Source organism: Felis catus, chromosome C1 (assembly GCF_018350175.1).
Source record: "Felis catus isolate Fca126 chromosome C1, F.catus_Fca126_mat1.0, whole genome shotgun sequence".
Lineage (NCBI taxonomy): Eukaryota > Metazoa > Chordata > Mammalia > Carnivora > Felidae > Felis > Felis catus.
In genome coordinates this window covers 209,977,922-209,994,579 of record NC_058375.1, presented here as the reverse complement: position 1 = coordinate 209,994,579, position 16,658 = coordinate 209,977,922, and the positions used below count along the sequence as shown (strand labels likewise).

Below are 16,658 nucleotides of genomic sequence, written 5' to 3'. Positions count from 1 at the left end.
GCCAAATATCACCCTTCACCACCACGAATACCTACTGAGCGCCTAACGTGCTAGGCACACTGCTAAGCATTTAGAGACACCATTGTACGTAATCATTATCATATATATAAACCTAGAGGTCTATCCTGTTGTCCCCCTTTTACAAATAAGGGAAACAAAGTTCACAACTCAGCCAGGGCCACGCAGCTGGCTGTGGGTGGCATGAGTTACGTAAAGACTGACTTTCTAACTATCCTCTCAAATATGTTTGTCTCTGTTAAAAAGTTTTGCAGGGGCAAAGGGTCCTCATGGCAAAAATGGTGAGAAATGATGGACTTAAGAGTTCAGGGAGAAAATATGAATGTAATTAAGAAGCCCTTAATTTATTCTAATGCACAGCTGTGCCCAGTTGTACTTCTCCGGAAAGCCCCAGATACAGACCACTGGAGATCACCTCTTCGGGGGTCACAGCTCATTGTGGTGATTATGATGAACATCACTACCTTCAATACGCCTACAGAGTTAGGAACCACCACTCCAATGTTAGAAACACCAAGCACGCTCTTCCTCATCGTGAATAAACAGGAAAATTCTAGGCCAAGGAAAGCTTATAATAACAACAACAAAGAGCCCACTCTATTTAGAGCAAGTCAGTGATTTCTCCAAATGAAAAAGCACAGCAGTTTCGACGTGAAAACAAGCCTGGTTTTCGTGAAGCTTTTCTGACTGCCACTTTCTGAAGGTGAACTTTATTGCAATAGATTCCCAAGTAAATCATTTACGGCATGTTAGTGGGCGGATGTTAAGAATAATTGGAATTCGTCTTCTGGTTTTGCATCGGAACATGTTAAACGCTTTGCATTCGTGCTAACCTGATTACATAAAAAGTTTAGGAGTCATATGTATGATGAGGTTCAAAACAGGTCCAGGTGATATTTTGTTTCAACGGGTGTAGGTCAAAATCTCCAGCATTTTCCTCCTTTACAAAATCGTGGAGTCTTAAGGTCTTTTCTTTATCTCCATTTGATTTTTTCCCTTGCAACTGTATTTGCTTCTGAGATTAGAATGCAGTCATTATACAATCTACTGAGGTTGTACTATCGTGCTTACCAAGCTACTGGTCAACTTGATATAAGGAAATCAATTTAGTTTCATTCCGATGCGTGGTTCAAGGCAGATTGGCCTTCAAGAAACCTAGAGAAAAGTCCAAGAGATCCTAAGCCCAACTGTCACCTGTGGGAAGGTCATAAAAATGGGTGAGGGAAGCAAGAGGAGATGAGGTAGAAGGAGTGGTATTTGGAGAGAGAGAGAATCTGGCTCTTTGGCCAATGGATTGGAAATGGCTCGTTTTCTCCAAATGCCTGGAATCGTCTAAAACCAATGGGATGCCCTATGGTAATGACTAGCGGGGGTCTTTGAGCCTATCTCCTTCCAGATTTAGAGCTAAGGGTGAGGGATGAAGGGGCACTGTGAAATGGTGAGCGGGTTGAGGCAAGAGTCTTTAAATCTATCTAATGCAAGACTGACTCTAGGTCTATAACAAAAAAAATAACTGGCAAAACCCATATTTTATTTGTGGCCAGGAGCCATGCATCCCATCTTCAGCTCTGTGTCCCAAGAAACCCCTGGCTCTAGCCAAGATACTCTTTTGGTTCATTTTTGACCAGAGGTGAGATCACTAGAAGTCAATGTGGGAATGGGTAGATTATCATAAACATAATGTTGGCAAAATTAACTAATTCGAGAAATTAAAAAAAAATTAGCTCCTTGGCTCATATCATACATCAAATCATATTCTGGATTAAGTAAAAAAAAAAAAAAGACAATAGAATATATATTGAAATTTTATCTCTAGTTATATTTCCATGATAGGATTTGGCATGATTTTGCTTTCTTTTTGCTTACTGGTATTAAAACCGTGTCTGTCATTTGACAAGTAGAATCTGTGGTAAAAAAAAAGAAAAGAAAAGAAAAGAAAAGAAAAGAAAAGAAAAGAAAAGAAAAGAAAAAAATACCAGCTGAGCTAATTAATAATTTTACTATATAAGTCTATTACAAAAAGATATGAGGGCAAGAATTCATCATAGCTTTGTTTATTATATCAAAAATTTAGGTTAAATAAACCTAAACTTGGTATATAAACATGATGTAACAGTATGTAATTGTTTTCAAAAGATGTTAAATGAAATAATATAATGTCAAAAAAGCAAGATACAAAATGCCTTGTACCATATGATCTCATTTGTACACAAATATGACACAATATTAACACTGGGTCCCCTTAGGTTCTTTTACTACGAGTGCTTTTTAAAAACATACTTCTCTAGGGGCGCCTGGGTGGCTCAGTCGGTTGGGCGTCCGACTTCAGCTCAGGTCATGATCTTGCGGTCTGTGAGTTCAAGCCCCGCGTCAGGCTCTGTGGTGACAGCTCAGAGCCTGGAGCCTGCTTTGGATTCTGTGTCTCCCTCTCTCTGTGCCCCTTCCCTGCTCATGCGCGCGCGCGCGCGCTCTCTCTGTCAAAAATAAACATTAAAAAAATATATATATATACTTTTCTATATATCTTGAATGTTCACAAATGAGCATGTATTACTTTTATTGTTAGGAAAAAAAGATGAGCGTAGAAAAAATATTTTTGTTCACGTAGTCCAATCATTAGTTCCAGTGGCTTCATTATCATAAACTTCCCAAGGAGCCTTCCTGTTTAAAGGAAATTTGGAAGGGCGCCCGGGTGGCTCAGTGGTTAAGCATCCAACTTTGGTTCAGGTCACGACCTCCTGGCTCGTGGGTTCGGGCCCTGCGTCTGGCTCTGTGCTGACAGCTCAGAGCCTGGAGCCTACTTCAGATTCTGTATCTCCCTCTCTCTCTCTGCCCCCTCCCTGTTTGCACTGTCTCTCTCTCTCTCAAAAATACATGAACATTAAAACAAATTTTTTTTTTAAATACAAAAAATAAAGGATATTCCGAGAGTATCTTCCGCATAGTGTACTGTCCTTAAGGTAGGTGCTCAGTGAATGTGCACCAAGCGAATTTGCACTTCCGACCCTGTTGCTGCCGATTACACATTAGTGGAATCTGAGGGAGGAATCTGTGTGCCAGAGCTGGCTCATGGCTTCTCTTAAAAACACATGCCAAAAAGCCTATATTTGAAAGAAAAGAAAGGACCAAATGATTACTATTAAGTGTTGCCCAGAACTCTCTCTCTAATTAACAGGTATTTTAGGTGAGGTATTTGGCAGGTGACCGTAAAAGCGATGAAATCATTGGATGAGTTTTGCATCAGTATTTACATGGGGCGGCGTAAGGGAAACAAACTGTTCATTTTTTAATGGGGACAGTGCTGAGGGAGGATGCCATTTCTGCTGATGTTTCCAAATAATGTTATTAGAAAATACCAGCAGCAAAGAATGCACTGAATAATATTTTTGAAAAGAAGAAACTCCTTAATACATTCCAGGAAGTTGATACTGAGTCACAAAATAACAGGAGAATTAAATGAGTATCAGAAACATTTGGACTATTGCTTTGCTGATATTGAAGCTCATTCCTGTCTCAATACTACTTGGCACTTGTACAATGCAAAATGTGTTCAATTATATTATTTCTGGAGAGAGGAGGGATAGGTTTTATCTACCACATTTTATGATTGAGGAAATGGAGAGTCTTGGAATGCAAGTGGCTTGCCCCAAACTGTCGCAACAGTGACTTTTTTCCGACACAGGATGGGGGGAAGGGCATACTGCTGTCTTGCGCGATCTCTCTAGGATGGCAGGGTGTCCCAAGATGTCCTTGCCTCTATGACTGCTCTCCTGGGGGCTGGGGATGCTGCTCCTTCAGGTCACGTGGGCTCTGAACGCTCTGTCTCTGAAAGGCCTGAACAGGTCACAGCGGGTAGAAGCTCTGAAGGTCCATGGGCACAGCACAGGCACCCGCAGAGCTCGATAAATCTACCCGTTGGTCTTCTCCAGCGTATGTGCGACCTTAGAGAGTGTTGACGCCTGCATGGGCCTGTATGTTGGCTTGCAATCAGTAGGAAACTTACCTGATGAGATTTCAGATACAGGACTGTTCTTAGGGTTTTTTTTTTTCACAACTGGAAAGGGTTTGCAGGAATGCTTTTGCCGAACATGGCAAAAGAAGAGAAATCCTGTTCATGTGTGTATCGTATGGAGCACCACTATCTAAATGCTGATGTGGGCTCCAGAAGGGGTGGAGGCTGGAAGCTGACTGAAGTATTATCAGTAACTATACGTGCTGCTTTCCGCACTCCCAACAGTTTTAAGTACTTTACTTTGTTTTTGTTGTTGTTGTTGTTGTTTTTAAAAATGTTTTATTTATTTTTGAGACAGAGAGACAAGGGCGTGAGCGGAGGAGGGGCAGAGAGAGAGGGAGACACAGAATCGGAAACAGGCTCCAGGCTCTGAGCTGTCATCAGCACAGAGCCCAATGAGGGGCTTGAACTCACAAACTGTGAGATCATGACCTGAGCTGAAGTTGGTCGCTTAACCAACTGAGCCACCCAGGCGCTCCATAAGTACTTTACTTTGAAGATAAGCTGTGTTTTCAAGCCACTGGAAACTTACCACTTCCTGGCCCCATTGTCGTTCCACAATTTATTGCTGTTACACCATAAAGCCCACGTGTTCACTTTTTCGTACATTTAACTGATCTTTATTCTTCCTCTCAACTCCACTCAAATTTTGCTTTTCCGTATTTGCCCTGTGAGAGCATATCTAATTTTCTTGTTATCGTCTGTGTCCTTATCTAAAGCCCTCATTTGGTGGCATACTCCATGAGGGCAGGAGGGACCATGTGGGTTTTATCTACCTTTGGTCCCAGCATCCAGCTGAATTAATGAATGGTGCATTCAACATTTCACCTGGAAAATAAATGCTTTGTTTTTATTCTTGTGTCAAAGGATTTAAGAATCTACTAATTCTTTATTGCCTTTTTAGTTTTAGTGTTTAAAATACAATGTTGGCCCCGTTCCAAAAACATTCACTGGGGACTACTTATACCAAAGGTCCTGCCAAGAGTTGGGGCTGTCTGTGTTATAAATAAGACATAACACATGTCTTCCAGGAGATCAGTAGGGGAAGCAACATGGAAATAGGTAGAGCTCTTTCCAGATTGCAGAGATGAAGAATATCTCAGTAAGTAAAAGTATTTCATTGATGTTTTGATTGTAAAAGGGTATAGTTTCTGAATTCAGTTCTTTCCGAATAACTGAAGCATTTTAAAAATCATCTTATCGCAAATAGTGCTTTGTCATTTAAATAATGAATAAAGTGACATCTGACACTCCTTTTCAATCATCTGAGACGCTTTGGGCAAGAAAGAGTCCTACTAAAGAACCCAAATAACCAGAACTCCCAATTCTAAAGCTATATTTTTTCCAAGTTGATTTATTTATTTTTGAGAAACAGAGAGAGAGAGAGAGAGAGAGAGAGAGAGAGAGAGAGAGAGAGAGATGCCACAAATGGGGTGGGGGCAGAGACAGAGAGGGAGACAGGAGACAGAGAATCCTAAGCCGGCTCCATGCTGTCAGTGCAGAGCCTGATGCCGGACTCAAACGCACAAACCGTGAGATCGTGACCTGAGCCTAGATCAAGAGTTGGACGCTTAACTGACTGGTCCCAAGTCTAAACCTACTTCCTTCATTCATTTGATGAGTTCTCTTGGGTCAGACCCTTACCTGTAAATCATGAATGATACTACCCTTCCATCTTACTCAGAAATGCACAAAACCAGAACTTTGATAAGAAAGTATCTACACAGAAAATTATTTAAAGTATGATCTTAGAAAATGTTTGTCTTCAAGGAGTTTCCATGGCAGCTTTATGTCTAAACAACTGGAAATAATCACAAAAATTCAATAGAAAGATATTACCTAAGTAAGTTATTGGTGCCAACCTACAATGAAGTGCTCTGTAGACATCTAGAGATGATACTTGTAATAATTAATAACTCATAAAATTTTCACCAGCCCGTTGTTGGGTGAAAAGAGTAGAATAAAAAAATAATCTGGTAGAGAAAGACCAAAATGTTATCAGTAATCATCTGTGGCTAATATGATTATGGGTAATTTTCATTTTTACATTTCTTTTGGTACTTTTAAACACTGGCCAAATTTTGAACAACACATAAAATTTTTTAAAAGCCAGCATGTGAATGCTTCAGCTTTCCTGATATTATACACAAATAAACAATAAAATTATCCTATCATCTGGTTAAACAAAGAGAATTAATATTAACCTTGTTGTTTTGGGTCTCTCCAGATATGCTTTGACATTTGATTTGAGGGAAAATACTGCAAATTTCTCAACTTCCGCTTGTAGAAATTTTCCTTGAGAAGTTCATGTAACAACAAAATATCCTGGCGGGAAAAAAAATCCAGTGACCTGTTTTGTCTACATAATGACAAATCTTCCCAAGTTTTCTCAATACACTTGAACTCATTTTTAAACACTGGGATCACTTCTCTAAGAAACGAATTTGGAGATACAATCTAATTAACCAACATCAATCTTAAAGATTAAAAATGGAAAATTCCTAACTTACCCCAAAACTACTGTCAGAAAAATAACAGATCTTTATACCACTACATTTTTAAATAGGTCTGAGGCTTATACTTTTTAAAAACTGTAATCTCATTGCAATAATACCAAAACACTGAGAATGTCAAATACTCTTTAAATGTATACTTTATATGTGCGTATGCACACACACATATATGCTACCTACAATGATATGTGGAAATATTGTTTTGATAGCCTGATATTGTATGTACAGGACATCAGACTGGATTTTTAACCTTCCTCTCTGTGCACATAAATGAGTATCAAATTACTTGCACTGAATCAATTAACAGGGATGGATTAAACAACTGCTCTGTCGATCTAGACTGGTTCTCCAGTCTCTTTCTGACTGCCAAGGTACCAGAATCCAGAGAAAAAGTACCAACAACAAGACTTGCTTCCTGCTTTGTCACCTCTTCTTTATGTAGGCTAGGTTCCCAAGAGAACAGTCAACCTCTTCCATATGACAGTCATACAAGTCTTTAAAATAGAGATCGTGTCACAGTTCTTTTGAAACTCTCCAGTACCATCCCATCGCATCTTGAGGGACCATCCAGGGTCCTTACCAAGGCTGGCACAGTTCCCAGACAATACCGGACCCAGGAATCCCTTGTGGAGCTGATTAATATGCAGATTTCAGTTGGGGTGGGTGGGGGAGGGGCCGACATGACCTTCTGCCTTTCTAGCCACCAGGGGGGGAAGCTGGTGCTGTGGGTCCTGTGAGTGACCTGGGGGTCTTCACCTCAGGCTGGCAGGTCCTTAACCTGGGTTTCATTCTTCCCTGGCTAGAGCCCTCTCTGGCCCGAACCTATGTCAGCTGGGACAAGGGCTCTTTGGCCTAGCTTTACCTTCTCGCCCTGGGCCTCACAGCCACATTTGGCAAATTCAAACGTGTCCCAGGGAGGCAGAGGAGAGAGGATGACACAGACACGTCAACAGGAATGAAAGAACATTTTCAGCACCTCACTTTACACGTGGGCCCATCACCAAGTTGCAGTGTGAATTCATTACTCATCCATTACTAATGCAACGACTGTCTTGTGAATAGCATAAACATACTACATGGCCTCTTTGTTAACATATGAATTGGTTAAGTGCAAACATTATTATTATAATTATTATATATTATTATAATTATATATAATAATATAATATAATATTATAATATAATATATTATATTATAATATGATTATATTATAATATAATTATAATATAATCATATTATAATATAATATAATATATTATAATATAATTATATTATATAATAATTATTATAAAATAATAATAATGTTATTATAATTATTATTATAATTATATTGGTTAAGTGCAAACATTAAAATTATAGTCCTGTGGACTTATTCCACCTTATCTAGGGAGCAATCTCCCATCCTTAATTAGCACAACCATCCTGCCCCTGCCCCTCTAACTCCCTGTTTCCCATCCCTTGCCTCATCTCTAGCAAAATACCCAGCATCTGTATTCCATCATGGTGAGTAAATTAACTCAGGGATTTTCTTCTTCTTTTAGTAGAAGTTCCTTTAGTCTTGGTTTTATTCTTTGACAGCCCAGGAGCCATACAATTAGAAGCATCTCGCCTCTCTCCACTGTTGAGAGCCCTGGCCTGGACCACATTCCCCAGCACTTCCCACATTCCCAAGTCCCCATGGAAGGCTCATGGGTTACGTGAGCTGGAAAGGTTTTCCCCATTGACCCCTAGCTAAGGTAAATGCTCTCCTTCTCCATCACCACATCCTATTCTCTCCTAGCAGGTACCACAATCTAGAGCTATATGTTTGTTTATAGGCCTGTTGTCTCTCTCCCCTGTTCCCCTGGACACTCTATCCCACCGTGGCCAGGAATGCAATTTGTTTATCATTGAGTTGCCAGGACCTGGGTCACATGCCTATGTCTCTGTCCTATTATCTTGTTCCTGATTTTAATAATAATAATAATAATAATAATAATAATAATAATAATAATAATATAATCGTAGCTAGACTATAAAAGCTGGGCATCGTGTTGAATACTTTATTTGCAAGAGATATAGTACCACCATTTTTAGATAAGAAAAACAGAGATCCTTTTGGAAGTGACTGGTTTAAGGGAACACTAAACCTCTTACTTGGCTAAGTTGTAGCGGCAAGTTAGTTTAGAGCTTAAGCTGATAGGCAAGGTGTGGCATGTTGGTTTCCAATGTATGTCTCCTTTTCTCCTTTCCTGTTGCCAAATGTTCACTGTTTTTTGATGTGTTTTCAACTCTTCATGTACACACCTTACTCATATTTTGATAATGGCACAATATCATCAAATATGTACAAGTGGTAATTTGTGCAGCTTTAAGCGTGACAGCCAAGGTCGACTACCTTGATTTTCTGGAGAAAAAGTTGTACAGATAGTTAGGTACAATCCATGCTGACCTACTGTCTTTAATTGAAGTTTGTCATTTTAATGTGTGTTGGCTTCTTTTTTTTTAAGTTTATTTATTTAATCTGAGAGAGAGAGAGAGAGGGCGAGCACAAGTGGGCTAGGGGCAGAGAAAGAGAGGGAGAGTGAGAATTGCAAGCAGGCTCCATGCTGTCACTGCAGAGCCTGCCACGGGCTTGAACTCACGAACCAGAAGATCATGACCTGAGCCGAAATCAAGAGTTGGATGCTCAACCATCTGAGCCACCCAAGCACCCCTTGCCGTGTGCTTATTTCTTATGGCAAACAAGCATACAAAATGTGCTCCATTCAGAGATATGACCTTATGGACTGGCTCTCCCTCTCGTATCTGGACACCACGTATGTGGATCTGTGCTGTCGAAGATGGTGGCCGCATGTGGCTATGGACATTTGAAATGTAACATAGATACTCTGAATTAAGATGTTCTAGAAATGCAAAACAGACACTAGGTTTTGAAAACTTAATATGAAAAAAAAGACCGTAAAACATGTACTAGTGTTTCTAACAGTGATTACATGTTGAAATTATAAAATTATGAATGCATGGGGAGATGTGAAATATACTGAAATTAATTTAATCTGTTTCTTCTTACTTTTTTAATGTGGCTACTAAAAAACTTAAAATAACGTATGTGGCTCATAGCTGTGGCTCACGTCACATTTCTATTGCATGATACGGACACTGATGCTTACTTATCTGAGCTTAGGAAAGCATGTAAAGTGGACAACTATACAGCCAATATACTTTAATTCACTCTTTGCTAGAAAATACTTCCGAAGCCAGAGGCCTTAACTGGCAGTTGAAGAAGGAACCCCAAGAGGGATGGAAAGACGGCCATGGGAGTTTCAAGAAGAGCCAGCAATGGGATCTTGTGAGATAAACACAGAACTTGGAGTAAGAGTCTTTCTCATCTGATTTTTAGAGATGAAGATAACTCAGAGGGATTAAGCAACTGGCCAAGGCCATGGTGGTTGGGCTGATAGGGAAGATGTCTACTCTGTTAAAAAGCTGATATGATCTCAGTTTTCTTATTTTTGGAAACTGAAAATGGCGGTGAAACAAATAATCTATAGTGCAAGGCTGTTATGATTAAAAAGTTTAGGCTGAGACCAGATACAAACTTTGTAGAACAAAAATGCTCTGAGCACCATGTGTTTTTACTGATCTTGGAAAAACTCTTTTACTCCATGGTTAAATGCACATGATGAAGGACCACAGGGCATTTGCAAACCAGACGGCCCTGTTGGAATCGTACACTGAGAGGTTTGAGGGTTTTTTCATCAATTGCAATATTTAACAAGGTTAACTTTGCTCAGAGTTAACACAAGGCAGTTATTACTGTGCTCTCCGTAACAGGGCAGAAATTATAAGGGAAAGGCAAAGACAGATTTCATTTAATTCACAGTTTTACTAGGGATCATGCCTGAAAAGAAACTAGCTACTACAACCCCAGAGAAAAGCTCAAGAAGGAAAACTCTCCTCAGAGAGGGAGAGGCAGCTGAGAGAGGAAGCTGGTGGCTTTGCTGTTGTTGGCCTTGACCCCCACTCATCTAGTGGAAGTCAGAATGTATGGAGGAAGCAGGCAGTGGGAGGGCCTAGAGGAGGGTGGCCCTGAGAACACGAAAGGAAACATGTTTGGTGCCCCCATCCTCCCAAACCATTACTAAATAAGTCTATTCTAATGGGAAACAATTCTGCTGGGAGCCACAGAACTACTTTGTTGTTTTTTTAATCCCAGGACAGAACAGCTCCAATCTGTGAGCAATGAGGTGAAATGGAGGGGGTGGTGTGGGCTGAATGATGACAGAGGAAGCTTTTATTTCCCCCAAACTTCTCATTCACATTGTCTCCCCATGGGTGATCACCGATAGACACAGAAGAAACAGGACAGGCCCAGACCTGATTTCAATGAAATCATTGAAAAAGAATCAGAAAGTATTGAGTATGAAATGAGTATGTGTAAAATGAATGAAGGCATAAAAATGGGGGAAAATCTACAAGAAAAGACAAAAAAAAATCCCAAAGCCCAAATAGATTTAGACTTCAGAAAGGACTTCTGGAACCATCACTGAAATTAAAATTTAACGAATGAACATAGTCATGGTTAACGTTTATTGAACGATTACTATGTGACAGATATAGTGAAGTATGTATCATGAGTATTAAATCACTGAATCCTCATAAAATCCTGAAGTGAGTCTCTTACTTCCATTTTAAAATAAAGAAGTTGAGACAAAAATTTAAAAGCTGATAATTAATAGATCTGGGGTTATAAACCATGTCAAACGGTTCCATCCAGAGGTTGTTTTTTTTTTTTTCATCACTGAAAATTACAATAGATTGAAAAATCAATCTACTGAAATTTCCAAACAGCAGAAGAGAGAATTAAAAATTGAAAGAGGTGTGGGGAGGGTTCACAGGGGGCAGCGCAGGGGACGAAGCCCCTGAGGCAGAAGCTGAGAATGTTCCAAGTTAGTCTCAAGTCCAGCTGATGACTGGTCTCGTGGACAGTCTGGGGTAACCTCCGCAGTTCAGAACAGTTCTTCTGTGGGGGGGTGGGGTGGGGAAGAGAATTTATCCAATGGCTCCCATCACCCACTGGTCAAAGATTTGCCCACAGGTGTTAATACCCTATACCTCTAAGGTCCAACAGGGAGCCATGAGTAGAGTCTAGAGGAACCATTAGGCTGTTCCAGGTACAAAGTCTGTGGCCAAGCTGGCAACTGGGGAAAGTCAGTGCCCACAGACCAGGAGCAAGGTGGGACCCAGAGGACCCAAGTGGCATATGAAAGGTATGTCTTATAAGGAGTTAGGAAGAATGGAAAAAAGATGAGAAGGTCCAGGATGCATCCTACGAATGCCAGGAATAGAGAGAGTGGGGAAGGAGAAATGTAAACCAGGAATATCTGAGATTTGATGAAAACTATAGACTCTCAGATTAAATATGCACTGAGTAGGATACATAAGAAACAAATGTGCACATACAAGTTTAATAACATGACTAAAAAATCTTGACCTAATTGGTAAATATATGTGTGTGTGTGTGTGTGTGTGTGTGTGTGTGTGTGTGTATATATATATATATATCTTTAAGTCAGAATATCATTTCCATCACAATTTAATTAAAAAATAAGATTAACTAGAAAATCTCCCTCTGTTTAGAAATTAAGAAATAAGGATTTAAATAACCCATAGGACAAATAAATCAATTAGAAAGGATTCTGAATTTAGTTATATTGAAATACCACTTACTAAAATGTGTGTGATGCAGTAAAAGCAGTATTTGGGGGGAAGGTCATTAGCCTTAAATGCATTTGGACTATTCAGAGTTGCTTGATTAAAGTCAAAATACAGGGGCAGCTGGGTGGCTCAGTCAGTTGAGTGTCCGACTTTGGCTCGGGTCATGATCTCGCAGTTTGTGAGTTCGAGCCCCGTACTGGGCTCTGTGCTGACTGCTCAGAGCCTTAAGCCTGCTTCAGATTCTGTGTCTCTCCATCTCTTGGCCCCTCCCCTGCTCATGCTCTGTGTCTCTCTGTCTCTCAGTAATAAATAAATGTTAAAAAAAAATAAAAATAAAGTCAAAATAAAAATTCAACCATGTTTGCTGTATCTTTGATAGTTAGGCTATTAAATTTTGGGGAAAAACACATTGACAATAGCACTAAAAATATCAAATACTTAGAAATTATAGAAACAGAAAACTTGAAAACATAGTGAGAAGTTAAAGCCCTGAAAAAACAGACCAATGAATGAATATAAACAGACTCCTATATGAATGAGTGCTTGGTACACGTTTGCAGATGTAACACTGCAAAGCAGGGGTGGGGGGGGGGGGGAAGAACGGACTGTTCAATAAATAATGTTGGCACAATTTATCATATATATGGAAAAAGATAAAATCATGTTCCTCAAGTAGAAAAACAATTCCAGGATTAAGAGTCCTAAATACAAAGGAGTTACATTACAAAACTTTTTCTTGACATAAGAGAACATTTTAATAATCCCAGGGAAGAAAAGGATTACTTTAATGAGACGCAAAACACAAAACATCAAGGAAAAATGGGAAGTTCGAGACTGTAGAGGAAAAAAAAAAGTTCTATGTTCAGCCACCAGTAGCTAAATTTAAGATAAATCAGACACTGGAATAACATACTTGCTGCACATTTAAATGGCAAAAGTGTGGCATCCAAAATATAGAAATGACTCCTAGTTATTAGCGAGGAAAAAGCGCAAGGCCACAACAGATCAGTAGGCAAAGAGCTGTCCATGCAGTTCACCCCGAGGTACATAAAAACCACCAATGAAAACATGAAAAGATACACGAGCTCCCTGGTCAAAACAAGATCCTATTCATACTCACTAACATCGAAACACATCAAGTTTTGCTGAGGATGTAGGGAAGCAGATACTCTGGCACATTATTGGCTCCACCATTTTGGAGTCTGTTTGGCAATTCCTCATGCAACTTAAAGTATGCTTTCCCTTTGAATTCTACCTAGGAATTCCAAATCTAGTTGTCACAATGGTACCTACATGGAGCAGTTATGTTGTCGCGACTTTGTAAAACAAAACCATGGAAACCAACTTCCTGTGCTCGGGGGGAATGGAAAAATAGACTGTGCTTTATTTGTATAACTGTATACTATGCATCAACCATCACATCCATATGTGTATACATGAATCACATCTATATGTATCAACATGGATAAAATCCAAAACCATAATATGGAGTGAGGGGAGCAAGCTTATGAATGTGAAACCATTTATTGCATTTGAAGGACCACAAAACGAAAACATTTATTTTTCATAGTGACTAACACACACACACACACACACACACACACACACACACACACACACAAAATGGATAAATACAGAACTGTGCACAAAAGAGGGGGCAAAGAACATGTGGATGACTTTTTATATATATACATGTTGTTTTCCCTAAAGGGAGAGACCTGAGAACAAACGGGTCAAAGCCTATTAATACTTGCCTAATCTCAGGGACGAATAAATTGGTGTCTGTTACACTTTCCGTTTGTTTCAACTTCATTCTTAAAATTTAAACATGAAACCAGTTGAGAAAGCATCTTCCCTAAATGCAGCTGGTATTCAGCTCCTGATATTTGCTGGCTGTATTTCTGCTCTGTCTGGAACTTTAAGGCAAAAAGAACGATAAACCATACCTCAAACCATGAACCTCACCTTCCGCAGATATCAAAGGAGGAGCTGTCTCCAGCCCATCTCCTAAATCTATTTATTGCCTGAGGCAACAGCAATGTACCTCCCAGGTTCAAGTTGCTGAGCTGGGCCTGGCCATGGCGGTAGAACCAGAGGATGAGCTGAACAGACAGGCCAGGGACTGGTTTTCACTCAGGGCACTTCAGAACAAACTGTGTGGGTGGACAGTTCCACCCAGTCTGAACTCAGAATGTGGGCTCAACATCGCTACTCTCTCCCTGTTTTGAGAAACTGCTAAAATCAAATTGCAGAAATTTAGAGCAAAATGATGTTTGTAACTAGTGCAGCACCAAGATGATAAATACCGTGGCCCAAAGGCTCAATTTAGCCGGAACTTACACATTATTTGGCCCCAAGTTTATTTAGCCCTTTACAAAAAATATGGTGTGTTTTGTAAAGTTTTGTCTTATTTGCTAACATCTAGACTTTGAGAGATTTCTAATGGAAATTGGACACTACCACGCCCCCCCCCCCAACTGCCCCTGCTTCTCCGCTGAGAAAAGCAGGGATTCTGGCATTATTGATCTTGGAGTCTAGAATGCCCACAAATGGTTGGCCCTGAAGACTGGCCCCTACTCCATGGCCTGACTCATTATCTCACCTGCTGGCCTCACCAGGGGTTTTAGCCTCATTTTACAGATGAGAAAACTGAGGTTCAGAGAGGTCAAGTGCCCTGCCCAATGCCAGAGTTACCCTGTGGAGGGAGCCTTGCTGGCTGGCACTCTTTGGACAAGTTACTGGTTAACTTATGATTCCTTTTCTCTACAGACATTTCATGGTTTCTAATGACACTTTTTATGTAATTCAGCAAGTGCAATGGAAAGGATAATTCTTATAAATAGTAACAAAGACTTGCTTCAAGTGATGATAAAAATAATACAAATGAATTAATTGTAGTATCAGCAAGAAAATCACCGAGATTTGGCCAAATTCAAGACAGAAATTTTACATGTAAAAAAAAGAATAAGGGAATATGACAACATAATTAGAAATTGGTATAATTAGAGGTTGCATGATCATAGAGCATCACTTTTTCAGGCTGACTGTTACATACCCCTCTTTCTCCATCCTTCCCCAACCTCACCTCTTCTTTGGAGTCTGGAAGGATGTGCAAACCCTGCTCTGGACCTCTGCCTCAACATACACTTCCCACAACATATACTCCCTTTAGGTTTCTTGCTTGTTGGACTTATTTGCTCCTGGATTAAAGTTGGTAGACAATCTACATTGACTTAAATGAGATTACTATAGCATGCTCTGAAGTATTGGGTTGGGCATTCCTAGTCTATGCAAAGTGCATTTTTGTTAGAACCAGCTACATGAAGAGATTACATGGCTCACAAAATCCTTTAGAATGTAAAACACTAAGTCACCTAAGTGTAAATTAATAGGGGGATGATTCAATTAACTTTGGCCTATTCATATATCGTGGAAAGGCATGCAACAGGGCAAAAAGAAAAAGAAGTAAATCTATCTTAAATACTAACATGGACAGGGGCGCCTGGGTGGCTCAGTTGGTTAAGCTCCCAACTCTTGATTTCAGCTCAGATCATGATCTCATAGTTAGTGAGATCGAGCCCCTGTCAGGCTCTGTGCTGGCAGCATGGAGCCTGCTTGAGATTCTATCTCTCCCTCTCTGCACCCCTCTCCCTTTCCCCTCTCATGCTCTCTCTCTCTCACACAAAATAAACTTAAAATAAACAAATAAATTAACTAAATACTAACATGGACAGATCTGTAGGTTGCAAAAGGATACATATAGCATGGTATCAGTTATGTTAAAAACCACCAATAAAATTACATGTTGTTTGTGAGTCTGTTTAGTATGTAAATGCACAGAAAATGTCCACAAAGAAACACGAAGTGGTCAGTGGATGACCTTTGTTTGGACAGGGAGGGAAAGAGGTATGAAGATGCCTAAGAGAGTTTTAGCTTCATCTCTCGTGTCTTAATTTAAAAGAAAAAATAGGTAACATGTGGTCATAGACTCTAATGATCTTTATAGGTAACATTTATTTATGTGACTACTGACCTCCAATTACAATCTCAATCATGAAATTGTAAAACAGCTCATCCTTGGGAATGACACTGACGCTGCCTTAACACCCAAATTAACTTTTTACGTGTAAAAATAACAGAAGTCATCTGAGAAGTTAAATTTCACTTCCACCGAGTTCAAATCAAGTCAAACTAGGAATCAAAACACTTTGGAGGACACCCAGTTCATCTTTAATTGCAAAGAATAAGAAGTATGGAGTGCTTTTAAGTGAATCTGGGATCTCTCAAGTTATGAGTCAAAATCAAAGTGACAGACTGCTTAATTCATCCTAACATGAGTTTTATTTCTAAGATGCTACTAACTTTTCAGTGATGGCATTAGCTTTTCCCAACAGTGCTGACAGAACACTGGAGT

At 39.7% G+C, this 16,658-nt stretch overlaps 1 protein-coding gene and 1 long non-coding RNA gene across 4 annotated transcripts in view; both read right to left on the bottom strand.

Annotated features, from left to right (window-relative positions):
• The window catches only part of COL4A3 (collagen type IV alpha 3 chain), a 134,720-nt gene that overhangs the window by 117,291 nt on the left and 771 nt on the right, over window positions 1-16,658 (bottom strand). The window lies entirely within an intron of this gene.
• Window positions 707-15,780, bottom strand: LOC109502904. 2 transcript variants are annotated; one of them, XR_002161806.2, is made up of 4 exons: window positions 13,365-15,780; window positions 8,681-8,930; window positions 6,235-6,355; window positions 707-1,212 (listed from the first exon to the last, which is right to left on the bottom strand). It is a non-coding gene; the product is annotated as an uncharacterized LOC109502904 (long non-coding RNA). The 2 variants fall into 2 exon arrangements; XR_002161807.2 differs by having other exon boundaries at window positions 707-1,173.